General features: G+C 50.2%; 1 protein-coding gene across 3 annotated transcripts in view; it reads left to right on the top strand.

The window, feature by feature from the left end:
* The window catches only part of LOC146839398 (equilibrative nucleobase transporter 1-like), a 470,932-nt gene that overhangs the window by 25,864 nt on the left and 431,684 nt on the right, over window positions 1-13,384 (top strand). The window contains exon 1 of one of the 3 annotated variants that reach the window (XM_085651433.1): window positions 6,807-6,937. The exons of the other annotated variants lie outside the window; for them this stretch is intronic. The gene's annotated coding sequence lies outside the window, so the exon portion shown is untranslated. Of the gene's footprint in view, window positions 1-6,806; window positions 6,938-13,384 lie in introns of those variants that run through there. 3 annotated transcript variants of the gene reach the window in all.

Raw genomic sequence — 13,384 nt, 5'->3', positions numbered from 1 at the left:
TTTACTGCTGCTGTGGGTGGATGGGGTGGTTGGGGATCTATATGGTATGGTATTGGTGTTGGCTGGTATAGTATAACGCGCATGGGGTGTTGCGCCTCATGGCTTTCGGATTGCATAACTAGGGACTGTGAGTTTGACAGATATGCAACGGTCTAATATTTCCTGGATTAGCTGGAATGTGCGGGGTCTTAACAATGCCAAAAAAGTGAGACAGGTACTAGCCTATTTGGATCGACATTGTATCCAAATTGCGCTATTGCAAGAGACGCACCTCACAAGTCAAAATGTCTCCCGAACTGCCAGTAGGTGGGCGGGGGTGCGGCTGGCCGCCTCATACTCGTCATATGCGCAGGGAGTGATGATCCTTGTTAAAAAGGGTGTTCCGTTTGTCCCAACGCATGTGGAGGAGGATACTGAGGGCCGCTTTATAATAGTGCAGGGTAGACTATATAACACTAAACTGACCATTGTGAATTTGTACAGCCCTAATGTGGACGATCCCGCCTTTATTGATACTGTATGGAGTAAAATCTACCAGTTGCCGCCTGCGGCGATTATCTGTGGGGGGGACCTTAATGTGGTCTTAGATCCTGTGCTGGATCGGAGGTCCGCGACGGCTTTGGCCGCCCGGCGGGCTGCCGGAGCTGTCCGGGATGGGATGAGGTCCTTAAATCTTACGGACATCTGGCGCCTTAGGCACCCGTGTGACAAAGAGGGTACATGCCACTCGTATGCGCGGCAATCCTGGTCCCGCTTAGACTACTGGCTGGGAACGCCGGAGGTCTGTACCTGGACCACCTTGGTGAAGCACCTGCCCCAGACACTGTCGGATCATTCGCCGGTGGTACTGGCCATGGCATTGCCGTCTTGCACCCCCCCGCCTTTCCAGTGGAGGTTACAGTCGACTTCATTGTTAGATCCGGTATTTAAGGAGGGGATGCGGGAGGCTATCTCTGAGTATTTTGCGTTCAATTCAGGGTCGGTCCTGACTATGGAATTGTTATGGGAAGCTTTTAAAATAACCATATGAGGGAAATGTATTAGTCTTCAGGCCGGGGTCTTAAAGTCATTGCGCCGCACCATGACTGTGCTGGAAAAGGAACTCGGTGCTCTAGAGCGTGAGTTTGAGGGCCGAGCCAACCCCGGAACGTTGGCGCTCATCAAGGGTAAAATAGTAGACTATAATAAAACTGCTGACCAGGAGATAAACCACTTGTCGCGGCGTTGTAAAGCGCGCTATTATGGGGAGGGCGGCCGGCCGGGCCGAGTGTTAGCCAGTCGTATACTGGAGCCCCAGAAGAGAGCGCATATGGTTCAGTCGATTACCACTGCTGAGGGCACCTATTATGATACGCCCGATATTCTGCGTGCCTTCACAGATTATTATGCGGAAGCATATGCTCACAAACCCGTAGCTGACGCAGCTGACCTTGAGCACTATCTTGAGGACGTTGCTTTGGTATGGCTGTCGCGTAGGCAGCAAGATTTTCTCATGCACTCGCTTACACTGGGTGAAGTGCGTGATGCTATAGCAGCATTGCCAAATGGAAAGGCTGCGGGCACTGACGGATTGCCGGCTGAATTCTATAAAGAATATGTAGACCAGTTAGCTCCGTGACTTTTGCAACTATATGAGGAGGCGTGTGAGGCTCAGTGCTTGCCGCCCACCATGCGGGAAGCGCTGATGGTAGCACTTTTAAAACCAGGGAAGCCTCCGGAATGCTGTGAGTCCTACCGCCCGTTATCTCTCATTAACACTGATATTAAAATCCTGGCAAAAGTGTTAGCCACCCGACTGCAATTACTTCTTCCTGATATGGTCCTTCCGGATCAGTCGGGCTTTGTTCCCACCCGTTCCACGTCGCATAATTTACGGACGATTTTTGTGGTTATGCACGTTCTGGAAACCAAACTGCCGGCGGTGGCAGTTCTTCTAGACGCTGCGAAAGCGTTCGATTCCATCTCCTGGTCATATATGCTCATGGTCCTGCATCGCATGGGGGTTCCCTTTGCTTTCACGAATTGAATTAAATTACTATATTCTAATCCGGAGGCCCGGGTTCAGATTAATGGTCAGATATCTGAAGTAATCCCCATCCAGCGGGGTAAACGACAGGGGTGCCCACTATCGCCACTGTTATTTGCCCTGGTACTGGAGCCCCTGGCTTGTATCTTACGTCAGCGACATGCCCAGACGGCTTTGCGATTTTTGCAACGTCCGCTTGCAGTCTCCATGTATGCGGATGACATGGTATTGTATGTCCGGGAGCCGGAGAGGTTTCTTGCGCAGCTCATCCGTGAATATGTTCGCTTTGAACGCTTCTCCGGCCTGGGCATTAATTGATCCAAGTCAACCATACTGCCGCTTACGGAGAGCACGCGGCCCTTTGACGTAGACTATCCCTTAGCGTGGTGCTCGGAGACGGTAAAATATTTAGGCTTTTGGCTCTGTAGGGACCTGCAGGCCCTCATACGTGCTAACTTCGGCACGGCCATTTCGTGCCTTGAGGACCAGGTGAACAGATGGGTTAAATTGCTGCTCTCGTTTGCAGATCGGATAGCGCTGATGAAAATGGTGGTGCTCCCGCGCTTTTTGTATCTTTTTCTGAACATCCCGGTGCGCCTACCAAGACACATTTTTGACAGGCTTTGTTCCATTATGGTTACGTTAGCCTGGGGAGGTAAAAAACCCCGTCTTCGGTGGGAGACTCTGACCCTCCCATATGATCAAGGTGGCTTTTCTGCGCCTGACTTCCGTCTGTACTACCTTTGTGCGCAGGCGCACTATGCCTATTATTGGCAACAGGCTCCGGCTTATATTCCGCACGTCGCAGTGGAGGCTGGCGCGGTGTGCCCGCTGCCTCTCAAGGCGAAGCTGGTGAATAACTATACGGTGTTTGAGAAAGGGGAAGTTGATACGGTGCAAGTCACGGCGAGGGCCTGGCGTGAATTGGGTCAGCGAGCGCATAAATTGCCGTTATATGCGCCTCGGATCTTTCGGTCACTGGTGAGGCCGGTATGCGACGCACCCTTACGGATATGGGGCTGACCACGATGGGGGATGGTTCCCGAATGGCCGATTCATCCCATCAGAAAATATAGGGGCCCAAGGCAGCGCTTCTCCTATGCATCTCTTTGCTTATGCTAGATTGCGGGCTGCGATGCGAGATCTTTATCCTACCTATCCGTTGGAGCCCCCGACACTGGAGGCGCTGCAATTGATTTACACCACTAAATCTAGAGCCCGGCTGGTCACCCAGCTGTATACTACTTCTCAGGGGGAGGTACCCCAGGATGAGACGGCTGCACTGACCAGGTGGAATGCGGTGCTGCCGGAGCCTCTCTCTGAAACTGACTGGGCTGTTGTCGCCTGACTGGTCGCTTGACACCCAATGGGAATCTGCGGTTGGTACACTATAAATACCCGCACCAGCTCTACTACACGCCGTCGCAACTGCACCATTACGGGCTGCAATCAGCTGATACTTGCAAGCGCTGTGATGCCCCGGGGGTGACTTTTACCATTTAGCGTGGACATGTCCCAAAATAGCTGCATACTGGAGCTCCGTCACAAGAGTTATTGGTCTAATGGTGGATGAGGTGGTCGAATGGGGCCCTAAGGTGTGTGTGCTGGGTGTTGATGCCAAGGTGAAACCGTACAATAAGAAATTTGTCTCTATAGCGCTGCTCTTAGCTAAACGTAGGATTTCCATGTGCTGGGGCGGCAGGGTGGTGCCCACCACTAAGCTATGGCTACAGGACCTGACCTATAGCCGGGATCAGCTCACATGTTATGTGGAGGAGCTGCCCGCCCAGTCTAAGCCACGGGATATTTGGGCTCCGCTCACATCATATTTGTTAAGCAGTACCGCTCTTTGAGGCCCCTCTCAGTGGGTAGTCCGCTTGCCTGCCTGTGTTCACTTTACATTGCTCTTCTGTGTGGGTGCTGGCTGTAGCTTCGAACGTCCTGGTTAAGGTACCCTAATGCACTATGAGTTATCTACCTTATGCGAGAGTCATGTGTATACTATGCCAATGCCACGTTTTAAGAGACTGTATACTGTTAATTGGAGAGACTGTATACTGTTATTGATGTTTTGTTTCTCCCTTTTTTTCTGTAAGGAAATGACAAAAAGCATAAATAAATAAAAAATAAAAAATAGACTGCGTCGTTAGGAACTGGAGATAAAGTAACTGGAGATTAATATGTGGGGTGTTCACTCCACCACTCAGCGGGCCACCCTTCGTGATAAACTTACTGATTATGTTGATACTGCGTCTTGGGAGGTGAAGTTTCGAGGTAAATACTTTACCGCCTGTAGATATGGGGAGGGTGAGAGGCCTGGGCGGGCTTTGGCGAATACCATTAAACAGCCTCGGTTCTCTAATTATGTGTTGGATGTGGTGGACGGCGACGGAAATAGACATAGAGACAGCCTCAGCATACTCCACGTCTTTGTTAAATATTACAAAGACTTGTACTGCTCGCAACGCTCTTCACCTCCAGATTTTGCTCCCTTCTTGCAAGATATAGCTCTCAGCTGGCTGGGGGACTTTCAGGGTGCATTCCTAGCGGCACCCTTTGAGGATGATGAAATATGCGAGGCCGTAATGCAAATGCCGTCAGGAAAGGCTCCAGGCTCAGACGGACTGCCCATTGATTTTTACAAAGCCTATATAGATCATTTACTCCCCGTTCTGAAGGAGCTTTTTCTTGAGGCCCAGAAGGCGCTGGCCCTGCCTGCCACGATGAGGAAAGCATTGATCACGTCGTTATTAAAACCTGGTAAGCCGGCAGATCAATGCGAATCTTACAGGCCGCTCTCTCTTATCAATACGGACACCAAAATTCTGGCCAAGTTACTAGCCAATCGCCTGCGTCTTCTTATGGATAAGCTGGTGCTCCCAGACCAGTCTGGGTTTATCCCAGGAATAGCCACGTCCCATAATCTCAGAACGCTGTTTTCTATTTTACAGGAGGTTGACCCGAGACTGCATTTGGCAGCAGTGTTCCTAGACTCCTCCAAGGCCTTTGATTCTGTGGAATAGGACTACCTCTTCACCATCCTGCAGAATATGGGCCTACCAGTAGGTTTCATTTCGTGAATCCGCTTACTGTACACTGCCCCCACTGCTAGGGTCTTAGTTAACGGTCATACCTCCTCCTTCTTTTCTTTATCCCGCGGTACACGACAGGGGTGTCCGCTGTCTCCCTCCTGTTTGCCTTAATCATGGAACCCCTAGCAGCGAAAATTCGACAACATTACAGTCATCTGGGCCTTCAGTGCTTGTTACGACCTATTCTCATTTCGCTATATGCGGATGATGTCACTTTGTATGTTAAGGACCCGCACCACAATCTTGACTCCCTACTGCGGGAATTTATCAAATTCAGAGGTTATTCTGGTATTCGTATAAACTCCAAGTCCAAGTCACTGATATTTCCTTTGACTAGCGCTGTTTCCCCCTTTGATACAGACTATCCACTCAAATGGTGTGATACCGGTGTTAAATATTTAGGTATCTTTATATTAGCAGATCGTGTGGAGTTAATGAGAACAAACTATGGATGTGCACTGGAACACATCACGAATTGCATTACTCAGTGGATCGCCCTTCCACTGTCCATGGCCGTACGGGTGTCCCTTATAAAAATGGTGATCCTCCCTAAATTTTTATACCTTTTTATTAGGTCTCGGGACCATCCGGTCGGCAGACCGGAAGTCCGGAGATTTAATGACTTGGGAGAAGAGGGGCTTGAACCCGCCCCTCTTCTGCCCTGTTCTCCATTGGCTGGCCTCGTAAATGCTGGCCAGCCATTGGAGAAGAGGTCCCGTCACTCCAATCAGGCCCCGTCCTTTTCGGATCGGGGGGCGTGTTTTTTGCGAAAAGTCTCAGGGAGGAGACAACAGCAAAACACGCCCCCGAATCCGAAAATGGCGCTGCCTTTCTCCGAGGCAGTGGTGTGCCTTTTGCTCTGCCTTGTTTTTTTTTTAAGATCGACAAGAAACTGGATCGGATTCGAAACTGGTTTTGTATTTGGAGGGGGGGGGGTGATTATCCACAATCGCAGTATTTTGAGAAGATAGCGAAACTTGTACCTGGGTTCCCCAGATCCAAAGGTACAGCTCGGGCCCGAACACCACATTCTCTACCCCTCCTCCGGCCCAATATCTCGTTGAAACCATCCTCTCTCGCCTCTCGTCGCTTTTTCTCTATCTTTGCCCCCACTCCTTCTGTTTATCCAGGCCTTTCCAAACCGGCCTCCATCCCACCAGCGAAATGCCAGTGGGAAAACAGTGGGAAAAAAAACCTGTCTGGTAAAGTCCCTTAATGTATGCATCTGTGGCATTTTGGTGAAACTGCGTCCATGAGAGTGACGTGGCTTCTTTGGCTGTACGTCAGACTATCACATATAGGAGAAATATCCTCTGACAAACATTATCTCGTTGGGTGTAGATTTTTTTTATTATTATCCACATGGGGCCATATTTTTTTGAAGGATATTCGGCCGCTATATTTTGCCAGCGTTTGTGTGGTGCGCTATACAAATTACTCTGCAGCTGAAACTGTTTGCAGCTGTACTGCAGTCGGACAGCCCCAGAGACCAGCCTCTTCGCACGTTCACCCCAGTGAACGTGTGGACGAGCCTTCCAAACATGTCTGTCCGGCTGATGACCTGACAGAGGAGCTCCCAGAGGTGTCTGCGCCTGGAAGCGGTTCGGTCAGCCGTGAAAACCGCCCGTGGCTAGGAAGATATCAGCGCAGACAAGGCAGGAAGGCGCCTTCTTCCTCAGCTGTAAGAAGTGAGATGTACGTGAACGCCACTTCCAAATAACATGCGTCATAAGGAGAGAAACTGCCCACTGCCGGTTCTGAATCTAGCGCCTCGAGTATGGAGACGGCTCAAAGCTTGACATGGCTGGATCACCGATGGGTGAGTGCAGGGCGGAGAAATGTTACGTGATTCATGCCAGGGTCCGAGTTAAAATGTGTAGAAAGTAGCTCTCTGTTGGGCATTTGTAGCGTGCTCCTTCAGTTACAAACGGCAGCTTCTAAGCACGTGATCGGAGATTGTACTGCTGAATATGGACACTAACACTATGGTGGCATTCTAATGTCGAGGGGCACAAAATCGGAAGAAAGTGCATATGGGGGAAGTACAAATTTACTATCCCTTACTCCATATCTGCGTACCTTGAAGATATACATACTGCATTCGTGCATATGTTGCGATAGGTATAAAAAAATCTAGATTATCTGTCGATATTCTTTTTCGATATTCTGTCCTCTATATTTCATGCGTGCCAACTCACACTGTGCCGCATGATATCGGCTCCCATGACACGGCCACCTAGTGAGGACCCGATGCCACACGCTGGCCAGGAAAAGCTGTCTGTAAATTGTGGTTTTCCAGCTCGTTTTCTGAGGCTTAGAACAGTTGACATTCATTGAGGGGTGTGTAAACCCCTCAGGATATCCACACAATTTTTCTTTATTAAAGGAAGGGGTTTGGGGGCAGGGTGGGGTTCAAAAGTGCCTCTTAGGTACTTTTTGCCAGGATGCCCCTCCCCTCCTCACATGGTAAGATTTTTGTTGGCAGGTATGATATTTTGTTATACTGTTGATTTGATATTCAGGGGGCATGGATGATTAAATGGGCGGTGCAACCTGTAAGACATAGGGATTTTTTTTGGTGCATATTCATATAGCGCGAACTCGACCCGAAGGTATTGGAGCGCTTTACATAGCACCGTATTTACATTACACATTCAGGCACTGGGAGACTTGAGTGATTTGCCCAGAAACACAGAATGTGCACGCGACCTCGAGGCTCGAACTCTGGTTTCCTCCACCAGAGGCGGCAGCGCAGCCGACGGACCACATCCCCTCCCTTTTGTGAAGGTGGAAGGATGGGCAGCACACTGAAATGAAGGGAGCTTGAGGTTCAATTATAAATGTAAGCAGGGCGAGCTCACCTCGAAGGGCTGCTGGTAAGGAGTTCCATAATCCTGGAAGAGATTTGACCAGGCCATCTCTTTTGGCAGAATTTTTTGGACTTCTTTGAAAGGGGGTGTTTGAAGACCTGAATTGTTTGATCCTGGTCTAGAAGCATGGTCATTGAAAAATATACATTTTACATGCTATGTATAGCCCTCCATACCACAGTTCCACTGCTTCTCAGCACTGTAAAAGGCAGGTGTTGCTATTACCCAATTTTTTGGGCACTCCTATTACTGGCCTCAAAAGAGCGGCAGGCAGAGCAGCCTGCAGAAATTTGAACCTTTGCCTTGCACTTTATAGCAGATGTCAACTGCGCTCCCTGAGCCATCTTACCTTGGGCTCATTCTTGGCCCATATACGCTGTCAGTTCTGAACCTCCGATCCCAACCTGCCCCCACCCAGCGCCCCACGCAGCAGTTATCACCCTCTCCGCGCCACAGCAACCAAATCTTCTCTATACAATCCACAAGCCCTGAATCTGTACACTTCAGCAGGTGCCCGGAGGAATCCTGGGAAGCAACACCATAGAGAGGCTGCATCCTTTCTTCTCCAGGTGCGCCATTGTTGAGAAATAATTAGAATGAAGGGCAGGCCGGTATGTCTTTAGAAATGCGGAAAACCACATAATGTAAATAGGTCAGTGGGTGACTGCGTGTGTGTGTGTGGGTTGCTCTGTGAGTGGCTCTGTGTGTGTGGGTGGCTTTGTGTGTGGCTCTGTGTGTGGGTGGCTTGGTGTGTGGCTCTGTGTGTGTGTGTGGGTGGCTTTGTGTGTGGCTCTCTGTGGGTGCAAATGCAATAGGTCTCGCATTTGAGACTGATTAAGCTATTGACATTGTAAATAACAATGCCGTTTCTTTAAATGTTTTAAAAAAAACATAAACAAAAATAATGACATGAGCAATGCCAATAGCTCTAACTTTAACAATGCCGAGACCATTGCATTGTAAATGCTTGTTATTATTCCTTATGATCCTGGATGCCATTTTTTCGCCTCGTTGCGCTCAGAATTGATACGCCTGGTCTGAGGGGGCAAGCAGCCACGTATACAATGGGATACCCTCATGAGGCCCTATTCCCAAGGAGGTTTCGATATACCCAACTTCGAACTATACTACCTCTGCGCTCAGGCCCACTTTGCTCATTATTGGTTCCACCAGCCTCGAAATACCCCCCATGTCGCGACAGAGCATTGGCTAGCTGACCCCGTCCCGCTGAGTGGCGCTATCCTGGCTGGCGTTTCCCCTCTGGTGCGCTGTCCCTCCTCAGTGGATTGTACGATCATGGCCTGGTCCCGCATCCGTGACCATATACAAGCCCCTTGCTTATACTCCCCCCTCCTTCCGCTCACGTATCATCCAGATATCTCCCTGCTACAGGAGGGCATCTTTAGGAAGTTAGCACGCACACGGAAGCTACATTGCTGGGGAGACTTGTATATGCATGGTACATTCCGCACACTCCCACAACTGTGCTCTGATCCACCGCTGTCCTCCATAGAAACATTCTTGTACACTCGACTCCGGCACGGCATACAGGCCTGCACCCCATCTTACCCTTCTGAACCTTCGACGCTGGCCCCTCTACATCATGTTTCACGGGCATCCTCTGTGTCACACCTGGTGTCCACTCTCTACCATGCGCTCTATAGGGATGTAGAGTGTCCTCCGAGTGCAGCGCGAACTAAATGGGCGCTGGAATTGGAACAAGATATTACTGACGAACAATGGCTGTTCTGTTGCAAGCAGACAGAGCATATCTCCTCTAACAGCCGGCTTCGGCTGATTCATTACAGATTTTTGCATCGCAGCTACCACACCCCTGTTAAGCCTAATAAATTTGGATTGCGGGACACAAACGGGTGCGAAAGGTGTGGGATGGAAAATGCGGACTTCCTGCATCTGGCTTGGGATTGTTCGGACATCTACACTTATTGGAGTCATGTCCTTGAGGCTTTGGATGCTATGGTCCCAATACCCGTACCCAGGTCCTCTCTGATGGCCCTGCTGGGGTATGCTTCATGTCGTAAATTTGTTTCCTTTAGCCTAGCTATCGCTAAGCGGAGAATAGCCTGTAGGGGGGGAAGAGGCAGGGCTCCCAAGTTTAAGGACTGGCTTTCTGATATGATCTTTTGGCAAGATCAACTTTACACATATGCTGAACTGCTTCCTTGCTCTTCCCGCCCGCGCAACATCTGGGGCCCACTCCAGGCATACTTACTGCAACATCCCGTTAGTGACCCACACGCACTGTAGGTTACTTGCTGGCTCCTAATTTACGGTACCCCTCTGGACACTCTGTTGCTCCCGAGGGGAGAACGCTCAGGGCCAAGGCTACTTCCCGCACCTCTAGGTCCCGCGTTTGTCAATCCTCCCCTCTCATCTCCCTTCACACCAAGATGCGCTGCTGCCTATTGCGCGCATATACTGGGTGTGTGCCGTTGGACCACTTTCTCCTGATGTACACAGGCTCATGGCTGCTCTCTCCTCATTGGTTACTTGTCCATGTAATTGTGCTAGATTCCTGTTTGATGGCCGTACGGCACCGTGTCACGCTGTATAGTATGATGTATTTTTCATGTGTCCCCGCTAATTGTAATTTCCTGACTTTGATATGTTTATATGCATGGTATACTTCTAAACCATGGTGAGCATATCTGCTGTGGTCGGCCTTGTGGTGGATGGGGGTCCTCGGGCGTTTACAGCGGCTGCTGCATGCTGCGAATACCCACTGTGAAGGAGCTGCGGCACTAGAGGTCCTGTTTTACGCTGCCTCCCTAATGACGTTCCGCAAATGAGGACATGTTCATGTAAATGTCAGTATGTTCTGTTTAAAGGCCTCCAAACTCCGAGCCCTGATGCGGGTATATGTAATTCTTCTGTGTTTATGCTGTGCGATCCCTGTCATTGCTGTAATGTTGTGTCTGCCATCATATAATCAATAAATAAAGTTTTTTTTTTTTAAACAATGGATTTCTAGCTGTGAAGTTGGGGATCTGTGCAGACCTTTGCAGCTCCGCTCTTTAGCTGGTGAGCCGCCTTAATGACTGGTGGTGGTGGGTGGATCCTGGTAATGTCAGCCTCGGCCTGCTCTCCATCAGAAGATTGTTAGGATTTACCCACTCTGCCCTGCCCCAGTTTGGAGCCTCAGCTGGAATGGCCCCCTCTGAATCTCGCGCCTCTGCTCTTCTCTCAGTCCACATTTCATTTTCCCTCCGTGGATTCTGCCCTTGTTTGGAGAGAGAGAGGGGGAACAGAAGGCTCCCTGTCTCCTTGCCTGATGTAAATGCTGATAACTCATTTCACAGGCAGAGCTTGCAGTCTGGAAAGAATATTTCTGTTGGCTGCCTCTCGGCAGCTCTGCCCACTTTGCTGCACTTGCACTTCTTCTCAGCCACTTAGGCACCATGCCTTGTAGGAGAACCGGGTCCCAGTCGAGCATTTGGGCTAAAATGCAGGCTAGGAAGTTACCTTCCCATCCCATCAGCTTTTTCCCAACATCAGCAGCAAGTTAATCAAAAGGAAGTGTTTTCTAGTTTATTCAGCTATATGGTTGAGCTGATACTGCTGAGCATAGAGCGCGATTTGTGCGTTGTCCTTCAAAAAACGTTTATTTTATCTAGAACGGCTTTGTCGTGGTTCTGCATTTTGGGAAATGCAACCTTTTGATACATCCTGGTATTCTGTCCTGCCTAAAACCGGCCGATTGCCTTTTTGTTCAGGAGGCAACAAAACTAAACTTCTGTGTTTCTCAGCTGTGTGTCTTCTTCTTTCTATTCTTCTTTTCAGTCAATTTGCCATTTCAGTGAAAGCGACCAGCTAGAGCCCTGAATACAGGAATATTTGTATCTCACTAATTATCAAGTCATAAAGAATTTAGCCTGTTGTCACCTTTAGGGTATTTGGGGACGGCTGGGGTGAGAGGAGAGACATACAGCTGCTCTGTTTCTTCATCATTTTCTGATACCATACCCCCCTCTCCGCCCCCCCCCCCACTCCCTACACCGCCTGTGGGTTGGCAAGTGTAGAATGAACGCATTGACTTGGAATTTTCTTTAACACTTATTTGTATTATATTTCAGGGTTTTATTACCAGAGTGTTAAAAACAGTGTTGTTATTCATAGGTAGTACCTTATTTTAAACAAGCATTGAAAATGTAATCGGTCTCGACATTTATTAAATTAAAGCCATTTGCTTTGCTATACAATTCCATTAGCAAAGCAAATGCCTTTAATTTAATCAAAGGCGAGACCTATTGCATTTTCAATGCTTGTTTCCTTCTTGTTACCCCTGTGATTCTCTGGCCGTTTTTCCTTGTGTTCCCATCGTTACCCCTCTGACTCTGTGCCCTTCTCCTTCGGTTCCCATCGTTGCCCCCGTTATTCTGTACCCTTTTTTCCTTCGGTTCCCATTGTTACCCCCGTGATTCTGTGCCAGTTTTTCCTTCTGTTCCCATCGTTGCCCTGTGACACTGTGCCCTTGCCTTCTGTTCCTTTCGCCGCTCCCGTTCCCGCCGCTGCGTCCCCTGTGGCCCCGCCCCCCTGGACTGCCCAGTCGCTGCCCCTGCCTCCCGCCTCCCAGCCGCTCCTCCCTCCCACCTCCCCATATATGGCCGCCGCTGGCGTGCCAAAGGCGCACCTAAGGCAAGCCCGTCTGAGCCCGTGCGCAACTGGACCGCACCCAACGCCAGAACCCCTGGTCCCCGCGCCCGCCACGACGACCGCCGCCGTCGCAAGCCCTGTGCGCGTCCCTCGCCACTTTTTTCCACCGCAGGATAGCAGACATCCATGACAGCTTCAACACCCAGACAGCCCCAACAGACAGCAACACAACAGACTCTCCGCACACCATCGACCACGACCCCCTGCTAGCCTGGGCCAGCGTGATCATCTATGACACCATCAAGACAGCTCCATCGCACCCCACCTGCGCAACGTCATCAATCTCTCCCTCGAGACTGCGACCTTCCCAGAGAGATGGAAACACGCCAAGATCAACGCCCTACTCAAAAACACAAGGCAGACCCTAGAGACCTCAAGAACTTCCGGCCCAGCTCTCTGCTCCCGTTCTCGGCCAAGGTAATCGAGAAGATTGTCAACAGACAGCTAACCCGATACCTCAAAGAAAACACAATGCTGGACCCTTCCCAGTCAGGGTTCCGCAGCAGCCACAGCACCGAGACCGCCCTCATCGCCGCCACCGACGACATCAGGACCCTTCTAGACAACGGTGAGACCGCAGCCCTCATCCTCCTGGACCCCTCTGCTGCCTTCGACACCGTGTGCCACTGCACACTACGCGCACGCCTCCACGCCGTAGGGATCCGAGACAAGGCTCTGGAATGGACCACCTCCTTCCTCTCCGGCAGAACCCAGAGCGTTCC

Source organism: Triturus cristatus, chromosome 4_1 (assembly GCF_964204655.1).
Source record: "Triturus cristatus chromosome 4_1, aTriCri1.1, whole genome shotgun sequence".
In the NCBI taxonomy this organism is placed as follows: domain Eukaryota; kingdom Metazoa; phylum Chordata; class Amphibia; order Caudata; family Salamandridae; genus Triturus; species Triturus cristatus.
Note: the sequence above shows the minus strand (reverse complement) of the source record. Positions and strands in the feature narration are given on the sequence as shown.